This window comes from Neophocaena asiaeorientalis, unplaced genomic scaffold, assembly GCF_003031525.2.
Source record: "Neophocaena asiaeorientalis asiaeorientalis breed wild unplaced genomic scaffold, Neophocaena_asiaeorientalis_V1.1 scaffold648, whole genome shotgun sequence".
NCBI classification, from domain to species: Eukaryota; Metazoa; Chordata; class Mammalia; order Artiodactyla; family Phocoenidae; genus Neophocaena; species Neophocaena asiaeorientalis.
The window spans coordinates 4,828,416-4,843,137 of NW_020172781.1; the positions used below are offsets into that span (position 1 = coordinate 4,828,416).

At 44.1% G+C, this 14,722-nt stretch overlaps 1 protein-coding gene across 1 annotated transcript in view; it reads right to left on the reverse strand.

Moving 5' to 3' along the window:
• ACACB (acetyl-CoA carboxylase beta) overlaps positions 1 to 14,722 on the reverse strand; it is a 144,178-nt gene that overhangs the window by 118,287 nt on the left and 11,169 nt on the right. The gene's annotated exons all lie outside the window — the stretch shown is intronic.

Here is a 14,722-nt window from a genome sequence, read left to right on the forward strand (position 1 = left end):
ACAAAAGGGATGGGATGTCAATTATATAATTATATAAGGATGTCAATTATGTAATCAGTTATATATATATTCTTTCTCAGATTCTTTTTTATTAAAGGCTATTACAAGATATTGAATATACTTCCCTGTGCTGTACAGTAGGCCCTTGTTCTTTATTTATTCTCTATATAGTACATATCCCAAACTCTTAATTTATCCCTCCCCCATCTTTCCCCTTTGGTAACCATGTTTTCTATGTCTGTGAGCCTATTTGTTTTGTAAATAAGTTCATTTGTATCATTCTTTCAGATTCCACATATAAGTGATATCATATGATATTTGTCTTCGTCTGACTTACTTCACTTAGTTTAAAAATCTCTAGGTCCATCCGTGTTGCTGCAGATGGCATTATTTCACTCTTTTTATAGGTACCACATCTTTTATTTTTTAATAGATCTTTATTGGAGTATAACTGCTTCACAATACTGTGTTAGTTTCTGTTGTACACCAAAGTGAATCAGCCGTAGGCATACACATGTCCCCATATCCCCTCCCTCTTGTGTCTCCCTCCCTCCCACCCTCCCTATCCCACCCCTCCAGGCGGTCACAAAGCACCCAGCTGATATCCCTGTGCTATGCGGCTGCTTCCCACTAGCTAACTATTTACAATAGCCAGGACACGGAACCAACCTAAATGTACCGCATCTTCTTTATCCAACCTTTGTCAGTGAACATTTAGGTTGCTTCCATGTCTTAGCTATTGTAAATAGTGCTGCTTCAAACATTGGGGTGCATGGATCTTTTCGAATTAGAGTTTTCATCTTTTCTGGATATATGCCTTGTACTGGGCATTTTCTAATCATGACCTCACTCTGCCCTGTGAGATCAGTGTCACCAGAAGCCATATTTTATTGAGGAAGAAACTCAGGGTTAGAGAAGTTAAGCTCACCCAAGGGAACTTCCCCAGTGGCACAGTGGTTAAGAATCCGCCTGCCAATGCAGGAGCCACAGGGTCGAGCCCTGGTCCAGGAAGATCCCACATGCCGCAGAGCAACTAAGCCTGTGTGCCACAACTACTGAAGCCCATGCTCCGCAACAAGAGAAGTCACCACAATGAGAAGCCCGCGCACCACAACGAAGAGCAGCCCCCGCTCGCCGCAACTAGAGAAAGCCTGTGCACAGCAACGAAGACCCAAGCCAAAAAACAAAAAAAACTCACCCAAGGTCATGCTGGCAGTGAGCAGCTGAACTTAACTTGCACTGCTTCCCATGGTCCACATGGTCCTGGTGATCTGGCCACAGTGGTCCCCTTCAGTCCCAGAGGCGTTGGCCCATGTTCTGGAATGCTCTTCCCTTCCCTGCCTCCTTCCGCCTGGCATGGTTATCTCTTGCTCCTTTATTTTTGTCTTTGGCTCCAGCGTTCCCCCGCTAGACTTGCCCTGACCCCCTATGGGTCTGTCTTATTCTCTATGACACATCCCTTCCCTTGTCAATTATCACCTGCTGAAATGATACCATATTTTCACTCATACTCTCATCCATCTGCCCCAGTGGCATGTAAGCTTCCTGAGGACAAGGACCAGCTTTGTCTTGCTCTCCGCTCCCCAGTGCAGTGCCTCACACACGGAAGGATCGGTAAGTACCTCTTGGACACATGGATACCCGCACCTGGCTCAGGTGTGTCTGGTCGTCCAGCCCTCCTGCCTCCCAGCCCAGTCCTCCTGCCTCAAGGGTGTGAGTGCCAAGTTGAGGCGCGGGGCAACCACCTGGACAGGCACCCTGCTCCCCCTCCCTGTGATATAAGGGACTGCAGGAGATAGAACACCTAGAATGTCCAGCATCTGCTCTGCGCCCTCACGGCTCCCTGCCCTCGCCCTCCCGGCACTCATCACAGCGTGCAGTTGTGTGTGAGGTCACTGGTACGTGCATACCTGTCTCCCCGCCTTGAAAGTCAATTCTGGGAGGGTAGCCGGGGCCTGAAACCCAAGTCTACCCAGGTTTAATCTTTCCCCACCCACCCCTTTCCTAGCAAGCAGGCATCTGAAAAAATGACTCTGGAAATAGGGCTCTTCGGTAGATCCGGTGTAGACACAGCGGGAGGAACGTAAGCAGTTCTTCGAGAAACCAATGAAATTGTTGAATAATAATAAAGGCTATATTTGTTGCACACTTACTACCTCCCAGGCATTATGCTGCATAGTTTACATTTGTCATCCCTTTAAAGGTCTGCAAAAACTCTATGAAGGATGCACTCCTGCCTTGCGAATGGAGACGAGGTGCAGAGCGGGAGTCTGTTGCCCAAGGTCACGTCATCAAGTGGCAGGTCGGGGACCCGAGTTGGGCTGTCCAGCTGCTGTGTGTGCGTGTCTGTGTGTGTGTGCACGCGCACATGTGTTTTCTCCATCACTTCTCCTATACCCAGCTCCACCCAAAGCTGAGTTAGTGCAATCATCTGTTAGCAGATCTCCCTGTTCCAATCCATCCAGAGCCCTGGGAGCCTGAGCTCCGTGTACTCAAACACACACACACACACACACACACACACACACACACATACACACACACAGCCTTTGAACCCTGCTTAGGAGTTCAAGCCTGGAATCTTATCCTTCCACGATCCTGCCTCCCAGGATTCTTGAAAGGAAGGGAGGAAGGCATTAAATTGTTCCATGCTTCTCAAGAGGTGGCTGTGCAGTACAAAAGACAGTCCCCATCCTTGTCAAATCCCAAAGTCACATCCTGGAGGGTCCCACTGCAGGTGAGCCCAGGAAAGGCTCTGACAAGTCCTGCTGGAAAGGGTCTGGGTTCCCCACAGGCAGCCCAATGTTTCCTGAACTGCTTGGAACCAGAGGAGTTTTTCCACGTTGCACCGGTTATTCCACAGCAGGAGGGCTCCGAAAGCCCCACTTTACTGGGAGTGTGGAAATAAGAGAGCACAGCTTTCCTTATAACAGAGTGGAGGAAGGCTGCTAAGAGAGGCGTTTCCAACAACCGATTATTCTAGTTAGTACTGGAGCCTGCGACAGATTTACTTCTAAATAGAAAGGAGGCTGCATTCAAGGTTTCCCTCTAATATCACTGCCACTCGTGATTTAATTTGATTTGAACAGGTGGCGCTTTAGTGAGTCCAACAGGACTGGCACAAAACCCCGGAAGAGTGTGCTTGTTTTCCTGGGACCCCAGCACAGGTCGGGGTGGCTAAATGTGTGCTGGGTGCCCCAGGGGGGCAGAGAGCGGGACTTCTGATGTGGGAGTGACCTGGGTGGAGGCTCTGACATTTGTCATCTGACTGACCTGAGCCTGTCACCAAAATTCTCCAAACCTTGGTTTCCTGCTGTGAAAAGGAGTAAATAATATCTCCTTACCAGGAGTGTCCTTGTGGGTGAACACCTGGCACATGCCAACCACTCAGTAATCCATACGTCGGTTTCCTTGCTCTACTCAGCAGCCCTGGATCCCTAGAATAATGGAACATAGACTATCTTCCTGGAGAACCATCTTACTCTATGGTCATAAGCTTACTGTTATAATAACAAAGAGATCTACTAAAACAGAATGTGAACTGTACATGATGTTTTCAGATAAAATGCAAGATTTCTGACCATGCTTCCAGGCTTCCCCAAGGAACAGATAACACTCTCCTCCGAAGTAAGATCCCTGAGTCAAAATGCGGAGGAAGCTTTAGAATAAGGTATCCCAACGTTTCTATGGGGATAAGACTTTGAGGAAACTCCATTTCAAAAGATTAAAATGTTTATTTCCCCATAAAGATCAAGTATCTCGGAATTCCTTGGTGGTGCAGTGGTTAAGAATCCACCTGCCGATGCAGGAGCCACAGGTTCGAGCCCTGGTTCGGGAAGATCCCACATGCCACAGAGCAACTACGCTTGTGTGCCACAACTACTGAGCCTGTGCTCTAGAGCCCACGAGCCACAACTACTGGGCCCGTGTACCATAACTACTGAAGCCTGTGTGCCTAGAGCCCGTGCTCCACAACAAGAGAAGCCACCGCAATGAGAAGCCCGTGCACCGCAACGAAGAGTAGCCCCCGCTCGCTGCAACTAGAGAAGGCCCGTGCACAGCAACAAAGACCCAACACAGCCAAAAATAAATAAATAAATTTATTTCTTTAAAAAGATCAAGTATCTCGTATAACGTCATAGTATAAATTCTGTCTCAGATCTGAAGGTCATTAGAGTCTGAGGGAGTTTACGTGACACCAGAGCAGGAGCAAATAAACCTCTTTTGCATGAATATAAAAAGCCTTCCGAGAGCTCTTCAACTAACGTCACGATTTGGGGATGTTTGCACCTCTGATCACCTGACTTAGGATTGGCTGGGTATTTCCATTTAAAATCTGGAGAAGTCAGTAAAGAAATCACATCTTGTAAAGATCCCCCAAGACACTGTTGGAAGGAAAAATTATTTAGAAAACAATGTCTATACCTTTCAGCTTTTAAACTGAAAGACCTGCTTCCCGGGAACTCCCCCTCAGCCCTGCTTGTTTATGTTAAAATAACAGTAATGATTGACGTGAGAGATATGATTACACAGTGAATGCCCAGAACAAAACACCTGAAGGAAACAAGTCCTGGGAAGCTTTATACCAAACTGTGCCTTGTAAAAGGTGAGGGGATAGTGCCTCCCGGGAGGAGGAGGGACAGACAGAGGACGGTTCACGAAGACGCCTCATTTTACTTTGTGCTGCTTCAAGGCTTTTACTCTGTACTACGCTTTTTAAAAATGAAAGAAAATTGTCTTTCTAGCAACAGAGGACCACCAGAAATGCTTTACTCTCAGAGTCTGCTTTTTTTAAAAAAAATGAACAACAGTCTGAGAGATTGGACATCTATAAGAAACAGAATTCTCTTTTATTTTTTTTTTTTGCGGTACGCGGGCCTCTCACTGTTGCGGCCCCTCCCGCTGCGGAGCACAGGCTCCGGACGCGCAGGCTCAGCGGCCATGGCTCACGGGCCCAGCCGCCCCGCGGCATGTGGGATCCTCCCGGACCGGGGCACGAACCCGCGTCCCCTGCATCGGCAGGCGGACTCTCAAACACTGCGCCACCAGGAAAGCCCCAGAATTCTCTTCTTGAAGACAGAAGCTTTGGGGGCCAAAATCTCCCAGAATTGCCTTGTAGGTAAAACTAAAGCCTAAACTATTTTGGTGTGTGGAGCTGATAAAAGTTTGCACAGGGATCCCCAGCAACATAACCATTTACAGAAGCAAAGAAAAGGTCCTTCATCTACATTACATTTCGAGCCCTTTACGTCAGCTTCCCGCAAACAGCCGTGCCTCTGTGCCCGCATGCAAGCCTCTGTCCAGGGGCTGCCCTCACTATGTGTTAAGTTCCTATTCACATGGATGCTGGCTGAATGATCAGTGACCCCAGGGAGGGGGGGAACTCACTTACCACTATCTCTCCACCTTTTCTTTCCCCGTATCCTCTCAATTGTGCGTTCAGGCTGAGGTTTTCCGGGTTCCCTGTCAGCCGAGGACCTGCATCTCAGCCAGCTAGTTGCTCACTGCCGTGACTGTAAATGTCACTTTTAGATTAACTGGCCCCTGCCATTTAAAAATATCCCCAGAGCGCTTAACTTTCAAGATTCTGAAGAGGAGGCATAACCCAGGTGAAGTGGGAGCAGTTCTGCCTCCCTCCTTTTAATCCCATCACTCGCTTTATTTCAAAATCCCTAGATATCTAAGCCACGGCGCAGCTAAAGTCCAAAGTCATTCTGGCCCTCCTGTGACATGCTGAAAATTAACCCCATGCAGGTTGTTGGGTGTTTGAGAAATGGCTTCTGGAAAAAGCCCACAGTGAAGGCTCGAATGGGTTAAGATGATCGTTATCAAAAACTCTTCTGGCTCCTCTCCCCCGAAGAGATTTTGTAAAACCCTCTCCAGGAAGATGCCACTTGATGAAATGTTTCCTATTTTTCGGGACTTGTGGGGGAAAAAGAAACAAAACAGCTCCGTTCCCAGCCAGGGTCAGCTGGCTCTCGCTCGGGCTGGCGGGAAAGACAGAAATCCAGCCTATGCCACAGTGACAGAGTGTTCTACAGCTCGAGGAGAGCCCGAGGCATGTAGGATAAAGGTCACGTCCAGGTCCAAGCCAGAGCAGGGAAAGCAGAGGCCACACACAAGGGCATTGCAACAACCGATGGGAACATACTATATATCACAGGGAACTCTACCTAATGCACTGTGGTAACCTAAATGGGAGGCAAGTCCAAAAGGGAGGGGATATCTGTACGTGTATGGCTGATGAATTCTGTTGTGCAGTGGAGGCTAACACAACATTGTAAAGCAACCATACTCCAATAAAAATTTTTTTTGAAGTGGGGGTGGCATTGCATTGTGCTCCAAGAAAAGCTAAGGGGACCGCAGTTCAGTGGCTTGGCAAGTGGGCAAATCTGTAAGGGCCCTGAACTGATGAAAAAATGATTTCAACAGTGACTGTGCAGGTGCAGCCTTCACCATGCCAGAGCAGCTTCATTTCTGGGCTTGTTTTCCAAGAAGGAAGAGTTATCAAATAGTGGACTTCTTGGAATTTTCTTCATTGGACTTGTAAGCGGGAAGCATATTTCTCACCTGCTGCCGTGTCCTCTTGGAGCCTGGGTATCACAGCGGGAGCCTGGGAGAGCAGCACATGTGTTTTATAGGAGCTGGGGATGAAATAATGCAGCTCGAGGACTCAGCCGATGATGGTGCTTAGATTATTTATCAAGCCTACTTCACTCTAGAGTAGCTCATACAATCCTTCGGAAGAAACATCTCTCAAAATATAGACGTGGTCTCCTATGTCTCTGGGGAGAGCCATCTGTGACTCAGGGAAATTTCGTTAACACTCCATTGAAAATCCCTCCTCGATGACTCCAAATAATTGTGATCTGGGCAGAGTGTCAGGAGTGGTAAGGCTATTGGGCTTTGAAATCAGGTTGACTTGAGTTTGAATCCTTGCTCTGTCACCTGTGGCTTTGGGCAAATAGCCAAGCCTGTTTCTTCGTCTAATTACTTCACCACGTGGTTGAGAAAATTAAACGAAATTGTGTGCACTGAACTTCTAGCATGGTGGCTTGCTCATAACAGGCACTTAATTTTTTTTTTTTTATGAAATTCCTTATTCTCAAAAGACTAGAAACACTTCCCCCTCCTGTTCCACACACACAAAGAACTCTTTCTGTGGCTCAGTTCTCCCTGGACACTCTGTTTATGGCATAGCATTTTCTAGAAGCCAGATCCCCCCTTCATCACCCCAAATACCACTAACTGAGAGGGACACAGGAAGTACACAATTGAGGAGCAATGTATTGATCTCTGGGGATGCCCCTCTCACGAATATCTGCATTTCCAAACATACTTCAGAAATTTAAAAACTGGTTCCCACTGAGATCAAACAAGGTCATTTACCAGGACCCTCCTTCAAGTAGCCCAGAGCCCCCACCAGTTCTTTCTTGTACGCCTTGAAGCTTTGACAAGGATGAAAAGCCACTGTCACACACACAGACACCAAAAAGTTTGCTTCTCCAATCCAAAACTCTTAAGGCTTTTTATACCAGGAGCAAACTGAAGCCGAAGAGGAATTTTAAGAGGAAGAGAATGTATTGTCTAATAATGAAAGCATACCCACAACATGCTACAGTTTAAAAAAAAAATTCCCACTCCTCGTCCTTGCCCCACTGGACTTAAGTCACAAACAAGATAGTAGCTTTCACACGATTAATTTATAACTTAGGGTTCCCAGAACAACGTTTTGCATAACTGAATGTCTCGTGTTTCCAAAAGCCCTCAGCAGATAGATACTACTCTCCTTGCCTGAGAAGGGAATCATTTGTTGGCTGGGCTCTCACAGGCTCCCACAGCAAGCCACGCGGAACTGGCCAGGCAGTGGGAGGACGCAACAGATGGGCCCCATCACTGCTGCCATCTGAGTGGAAGTACTAGAGCAGGGAGCCAAAATCTACGGCCCGTGTTGCCTGTTTTCCTACGGCTCCCGGGCTAAGAGTGGTTTTTACATTTGTTAAATGCTTTATAAAAAAAATCAAAAGATTGTGACACTCACAAATCATATTAAATGGCAACTGCAGCGTCCATAAAGTTTTATTGGAACACAGCCGCACCATTCATTTACATTTTGTACTTGTAAATGAAGAGTTGAGTATTTCCCAGAGACGGGATGACTGCAAAGCCTAAAATATTTACTATCTGACCCTTCACAGAAAAAGTATGCTGATCCCTGCTCTACAAAGCCAAGACTGCCTTTGTGAAAATTAGTAAGAGGAAACCGCAACTGAAATTGGAAGGCCTGTAGAGGGAGCTCTCACACCCTCCCATTCCTCATCAATTACCCCAAACAGGAAGACATCAATTACAGATCCCAACCAGAAGAGACATACCTAGCACTCCCAACTACAACTGCTTTACTACTCCAGCAGGAGGAAGATTTTCTTCCCGCCCGGTAACAAGCCCAGCCAATGGAAATGGCCACAGCTCAGCCAATGAGAAGCTGTTATCACCTGAACTTTTACTTTCCTCCAATGAACTTTCATTTTTCTCGTGTTGATTTCCTTGTCCCACCCTCCTTTCTATAAAAACCGAACGTTTTGCACAACTTAAGTTCTCTCTCTGCTTGCTAGATGAGATGCTGCCCGATTTGTGAATCATTTAATAAAGCCAATTAGATCTTCAAATTTACTCAGTTTAAATTTGTTTTATAACAGATTGGTGGCAGTGAGGGGATCCAAAGCAAACTCCTGATGACATTCGGGGACAATGAGCAATGGTTTGCGTTCACTGTCTTTCTTGCGGTTTGCGAGGGCCATTGGTAAGTTCCCCTCTGTTTGGGCTCCACCCTCTTTGCGTTCAAGCTCGCAACCCCATTGGCTTTCCTTTACAGGGCAGGTCATCTTGAGCTGGCAGATGGTTCTACCTGAAGCTAAGTCCCTAGCCTTTAAGACCACAATTTCCCAGATGGAAAAATCCCAGCCCTTCAACTCCCTTCTGGATTCCACTTTGGGAACTGCTAACAGTTTAGTCTAGAATTCCCCATTTATTTGGAATCCTCCCCCAGATTCCACCTTGGGAACTCCTGGTAGCAGCTGCAGCTCATTTGTTTGGAATCAACCCACAGTCCTCATTCTTCAGGGCCTGGAGGTTAAACCCTTTCCCCACTCCCCAGATTATTAGTGAGGCTCCAAGAAACCCAAAGACTTAGCTAAAAGAAACAGATCCTTTATATCCAAAGAGGTGAGCTCACCACCTTCCAACACACCTGCTTATTTTGTCTAAGAACTGTGGTCCCAGAAGCTGTAGATATCTACAAAAATGGCAAAGTCTTAATAAAGACTACATAGAATTACAATGGCCATCCTGGGGAATGTTCCAGTCAGACAAGATTGTTCATTTAAGAAATACGCTAGATAAAAAAAAAAAAGAAAGAAATACGCTAGAGAGAAAGGGATCCCAAGTTGAACAAACAGATGAGACACCTATTTCAAATGGTATGCGGAAGCTACCAAAATGCTTCAGGATTCCAAAATAGTTTCACTGGAAGATTCATTGCAAAAGGATAATTAAAACAATTAAAGATGCAAAAGTATCTAAAACAACACCTAGGCCTCCCCCTTTTCACCCTCTTAGCAGTTAATTATCAAAACATTGGCCCAGGGACTTCCCTGGTGGTCCAGTGGTTAAGACTCCGAGCTCCCAATGCAGGGGGCCCAGGTTCACTTCCCTGGTCAGGGAACTAGATCCCGCATGCCGCAACAAAGCTCCCGAGTACCCCAAATAAATAAATATATAAATATTAAAAAGAAAAAACACTGGCAGAGAGCTTGATGTCTCAGTTGTAATCACCTGGGACAGTGGGAAAGTGGTTGTCCTTAAAACTTTATGCAAATTCTTCAACATCAACTTAAATGCCCCCATATGGGCGCCTACCAAAGTTGACGGGACGCTGAGGGATTTTCTGGTAAACTGCTGTGTTATTCCCTTTAACAGCCAAGGGGAAACTACAAATACAACTCATGTTCGCACTGCCAGTAGTATTTACTGTTTGCCCTGGCTAAATCTTGACAAGATGTTTGAAAGGATTCAATAACTTTATGATCAGAAAAGTGGAAGCTGATATTCAGAACCTGATGTAATTTTTTTAGGCTCCTCCCCTAAGTTAAAATGAACTGTGTACCCAGAGAGAAAGAAACAGTCCAAGAATAAGTGGAGGGGTCTGTCCATCCTTTTTGCCAATCCCCAAACCTCCCCTATTGTAATAGATCAGGACATTATAGAACTGTCCTGCACAAAAGAAGGAAAACTTATAATCTGTTTCCATCTGTTTATATATTTGTGTACATGTATATAAAGGTATCTAGATAGATATATAGAGATAAATAGGTAGATAGATAGATATAGATATTAAATGTGAGATATTTTTCTACTTCCGGATGGTATTGCTAAAATTATTTTGTAAAACAGCTCTAGTTGGTTTGAAGGTCAAGCACTTTTAAAGACTGGGCATTCTAAATTCTCAGAAAAATAGAAACTAACCCAAATGCCTCATGTGATCTGGGATAATCTTCAGTAAATAAAAGCTAGTTTAGAAAAAAAAAAAAAAAGCTAGTTTAAGTTTGTTGGCTTAAATAAAACAGGCATGTCTTTAGAGTTTTTAGCATTAAACATAATACTTTTATTCTACCTAGGCTTACAAATTTGTCAAGAAAAATAACTCGGTATGATGAAATTTTCATAAGTAATCTAAACATAACTGCTAAGGGCAAGTAAATTAAATAAATGTAAGATAAAAGGTTTTTTAGGTGAACTTTTCAGATAAGTTTCACAAATCTTTCCGGCAACCTGAAACTTTAGAATTTTGCTAAGTTAGATGATAGAAACTTATTGAATATATGGATCATTCCCGTGTAAGGTAAAATATTGAATATTAATTATTGATCATAGGTTTATCTGCTTTTGAATTCCCACTGCAGAGAAACGAAGTGGATCTATTAGTAAACATGTTTTAAGCCACACCAAAAAGCATCTTTCTATAAACTATTAAAAGTATTTATAAATTTGCCAAGCCACAGAATGCTAATATTAAAGACAGTTCATAATTACTTGCTTCTTAGTTTTCACTAAAAATTAAAGATTTTTCAGGGCTAAAAATTCTAACATATGTTATTGAAACTACTAGAAATAATAAGGGAAACAACCCTGTATGCAAGGAAAGGATGTGTTTCGGGTAAGAAAAGGCATGAAGAATAAAGATGCATTTCTGTTAAGGGAAGTGAGAGTGATTTTGTCTAAACTAGAACTTCTGCTTATGAAGGACAAATTTACCTTCTGTATACAGTCAAGTGGTTTAAAATTTGGATTGCTACCAGAAGGGTTCTGGAAATAGGCTTCAATATTATGTAAAATTAAAGCTTAATTTTCTTTCATCTGCTGAAAGAACAAGTTTTCTGGGATTGTTGATCTGCTCCTGATAAAAGATTGTAAAATCTTTCTCTTTTAAAAGTAATTTGCCTAGAAAGCAAAGATTTTGTGTTTTACCACAGTGATATCCTGTGCTCTTTGTCATCAGGTCCTTGGTTACTCAGGAAAACTGAGTCTTCTTAATATTAAAAGAGCTAAAGTTTTGCTAACACCTGTATAACCTTCTATATTTTCCTGTTAATTTTATTTTTGTCACTTTGGTTAAATAGATAACTAAGTAATGTTTGACAGTAACCTGTGATCCTATCTATGCAGTGTTTTTAAACCTTTTTTTTTTTTTTCATATTTTTAACAAGCTTCCCCAAATCAAATTCTAAATGAAGTCTTTTTGACCTGGAAGAAACTTTGGTATTTTCCCACAGGGCCCCTGGAACTTACCAAAATATATGTTAAACTAATTAGGCTTATTTGATATGTTAAATTACACAAAAAGCACTGTCAAACAAGAAATAGTACTAAACCTTTTTTTAAAAAAATATTTATTTGGCTGCGCCAGGTCTTAATGGCGGCATTAGGGATCTTCATTGCTGCGTGTGGGATCTTCGTCGTGGCGTGTGGGATCTTTAGTTGCGGCATGCAGGCTCTTAGGTGCGGCATGCGGGATCTAGTTCCCTGACCAGAGATCAAACCTAGGCCCCATGCATTGGGAGTGCAGAGTCTTAACTGCTGGACCACCAGGCAAGTCCCCACTAAGCTTTTTCTATGTTGTGTTTGTACAGGTATGTAAGTGTTCCAGAAATTGTGTGAAATTCCTAGAAATCTGATAGGACCTGGTACAATGATTATCACTTGTAATTCTAGTTATTATCTTAAAATGTTGTATGACATCCTCTGGGACCCCAATAGAAAATGAGCAACAAGTAAACGATCTTCTTACTGCTCTTCTCTTACTTTCTGAAATTGCTGTCATCAAAATTAAGACTCACACTAAAAGGACTGAACCTGAGTATCAGGGAAATGTCCTGGATGACTCATTCAAAGGCAACAGCAACAGAATCTATAAAGATTGTTAACACATGTGGATGCAATCCGTTCTGCATCTGCAAAAAATCACCCCTCACTGCCAGACCTCTGCCATCCTGATGTCCTTGTAAAATGGCAACGGTCTGCTCCTGAATCAGAGAAATTAAGGTGGGTAAACAATGGCTGTAAACTAAATGAATGGTCAGGGCTCTTGGAAACCCAAGATGGCTGCCTGGTTCTTCCTGGAACCCTGGCAAATCCCTTTTTTTGTTTTTCATTTGTGTTTACATTCCTTCATCCACCATTGTACATTTAAGATGACTCAAATTATGAATCACCATTGGTGGGGAGACGTCTACAAAACTGCAAAAAACAGACTACCAACGATTCTGATCTGCCAGGTCCATAATCCTGGAAAAAATACTCTTGCTCCTGGAGCCCTGAGACCCTTGAACACCTGCAGCTGGACTTCATTCAACTGCCACTTGGCCTGGCTCCACCCTAGAAGTAATTTCAATGGAATCCCAAATGCCACTGTGTTTAAACTGTTCCAAGGGCCCGTTTTATAAAGTGAGGATACTAAGCCCACCTAACCTTGTTCTTTGCTTCAATCTAACCCGACTCTGGGATGGGAAAATGAGGTCTCTCGAGTATCTATATAAGAAACTCTGTGGGGCAGCCAATGTAATCAGGCCATTTGTAAGCTTACTGACATACCCATGTATCGACAGCCTTTCAATGTGTAATACTACAGTGTATGAGCCTTGGCTGAATGATGCTAATGCCTCTGTAACAATGAACGGGTCCACAGATACCGTCACTTATGCAGGAGCCTTATCTTATGCACACCTCCTGGCTACATCTTTGTATGTGCAGGTTTTGGTTTAGAACCATCTTTATGGTTCTGTGTAAAGATGGTTTTGTTATGTTGTTTTAAATTCTGCTCTGCGTACTTGTTCAGTTCTCTACCTCCTGTTTGTTGGACCTTAGTGAAAATGATGTGCTTAATGAGGTGATGCTAGCTCAGCACTTTGAGATGATTTCCAACGCTTACAACCTTGACAGAATACAGACTTGGGATAAGAAATGCCTGCGAGTTCTCCCTTACTACTGTCTCTTGTTACTCAAATGTGGCCTCAGGCAGTTTCTGGTCGGTGCACTTTCCCTCCAGTGTGGGACATGACACCCAGAAAAGGTCTTTCCTGGCACCGAGGAGTGAAGGCTGAATTTGGAAAGCCTGTCTCTGGATCAGCGATGCTTGTCGAGGAAGATCTTGATCAAAAGGCGGTAACTGAAAATTAGTAAAAGGAAACCTCAACTAAAACGAGTTGGGAGGGCCTGGAGAGGAAGCTCTTATGCCCTCTGGTAACTGACTCTGGTCAGTTACCCCAAAGTGTCAATCACAAACCCCAATGAGAAGCCACTGTCACTTGAACTGACTCTCTTCCAATGAACTTTCATTTTTTTCGATGATTTCCTTGTTCCACTCTCCTTTCTACAAATGCCTTCCACCCCTCAGAGTGTCTCTGCTAGATGAGATGGTGCTTGACTCATGAATCTTTTAATGACGCCAATTAGATCTTCATTTACTCAGCTGAACTTTTTAACACCTTTTACATATCTCTGCATACCCAGTGACCCAGTGCTATAATCATAGCAAATCTGAAAACACGTGAAAAAAAGTTACAACTACACAGCTAGAAGTTCATCAAAATTAACCTTGTTTCTAAAAAATCAGTGATCGAATTTGTATTTCTTTTTCGGGGGCGGGGGTGGTCATAGACCGTTTAAGATGCTGCTCTGTGTTCTGTTCAAAGTGTCACTACACTTCCAAGGTTCAATATAATTTCTTAAAAAAATAGTTTGCAGGGCCTTCCCTGGTGGCGCAGTGGTTGAGAGTCCGCCTGCCGATGCAGGGAACTCGGGTTTGTGCCCCGGTCCAGGAAGATCCCACATGCCACGGAGCGGCTGGGCCCGTGAGCCATGGCCGCTAAGCCTGCGCGTCCGGAGCCTGTGCTCCGCAACGGGAGGGGCCCCAGCAGTGAGGGGCCCGCGTAACTCAAAAGAAAAAAAAAAAATTACTTTGCTTTTCAATTATCTGTGGTACCTCAGAGCTTTCTGCTTCCTCCCTACTCACAGCACTGCATTAGGAAATCGGTGTTAAAACCTCACTGATAAACATTCTTCTCCCTTCTTCTTTGGATAAAGGGAATCCGTTGGAACGCTTAGTGGAGGACCCCAAAGTTACCAGAGGGAAAACTGCAAATGCATCTTCGTGCTGATTTTGCAC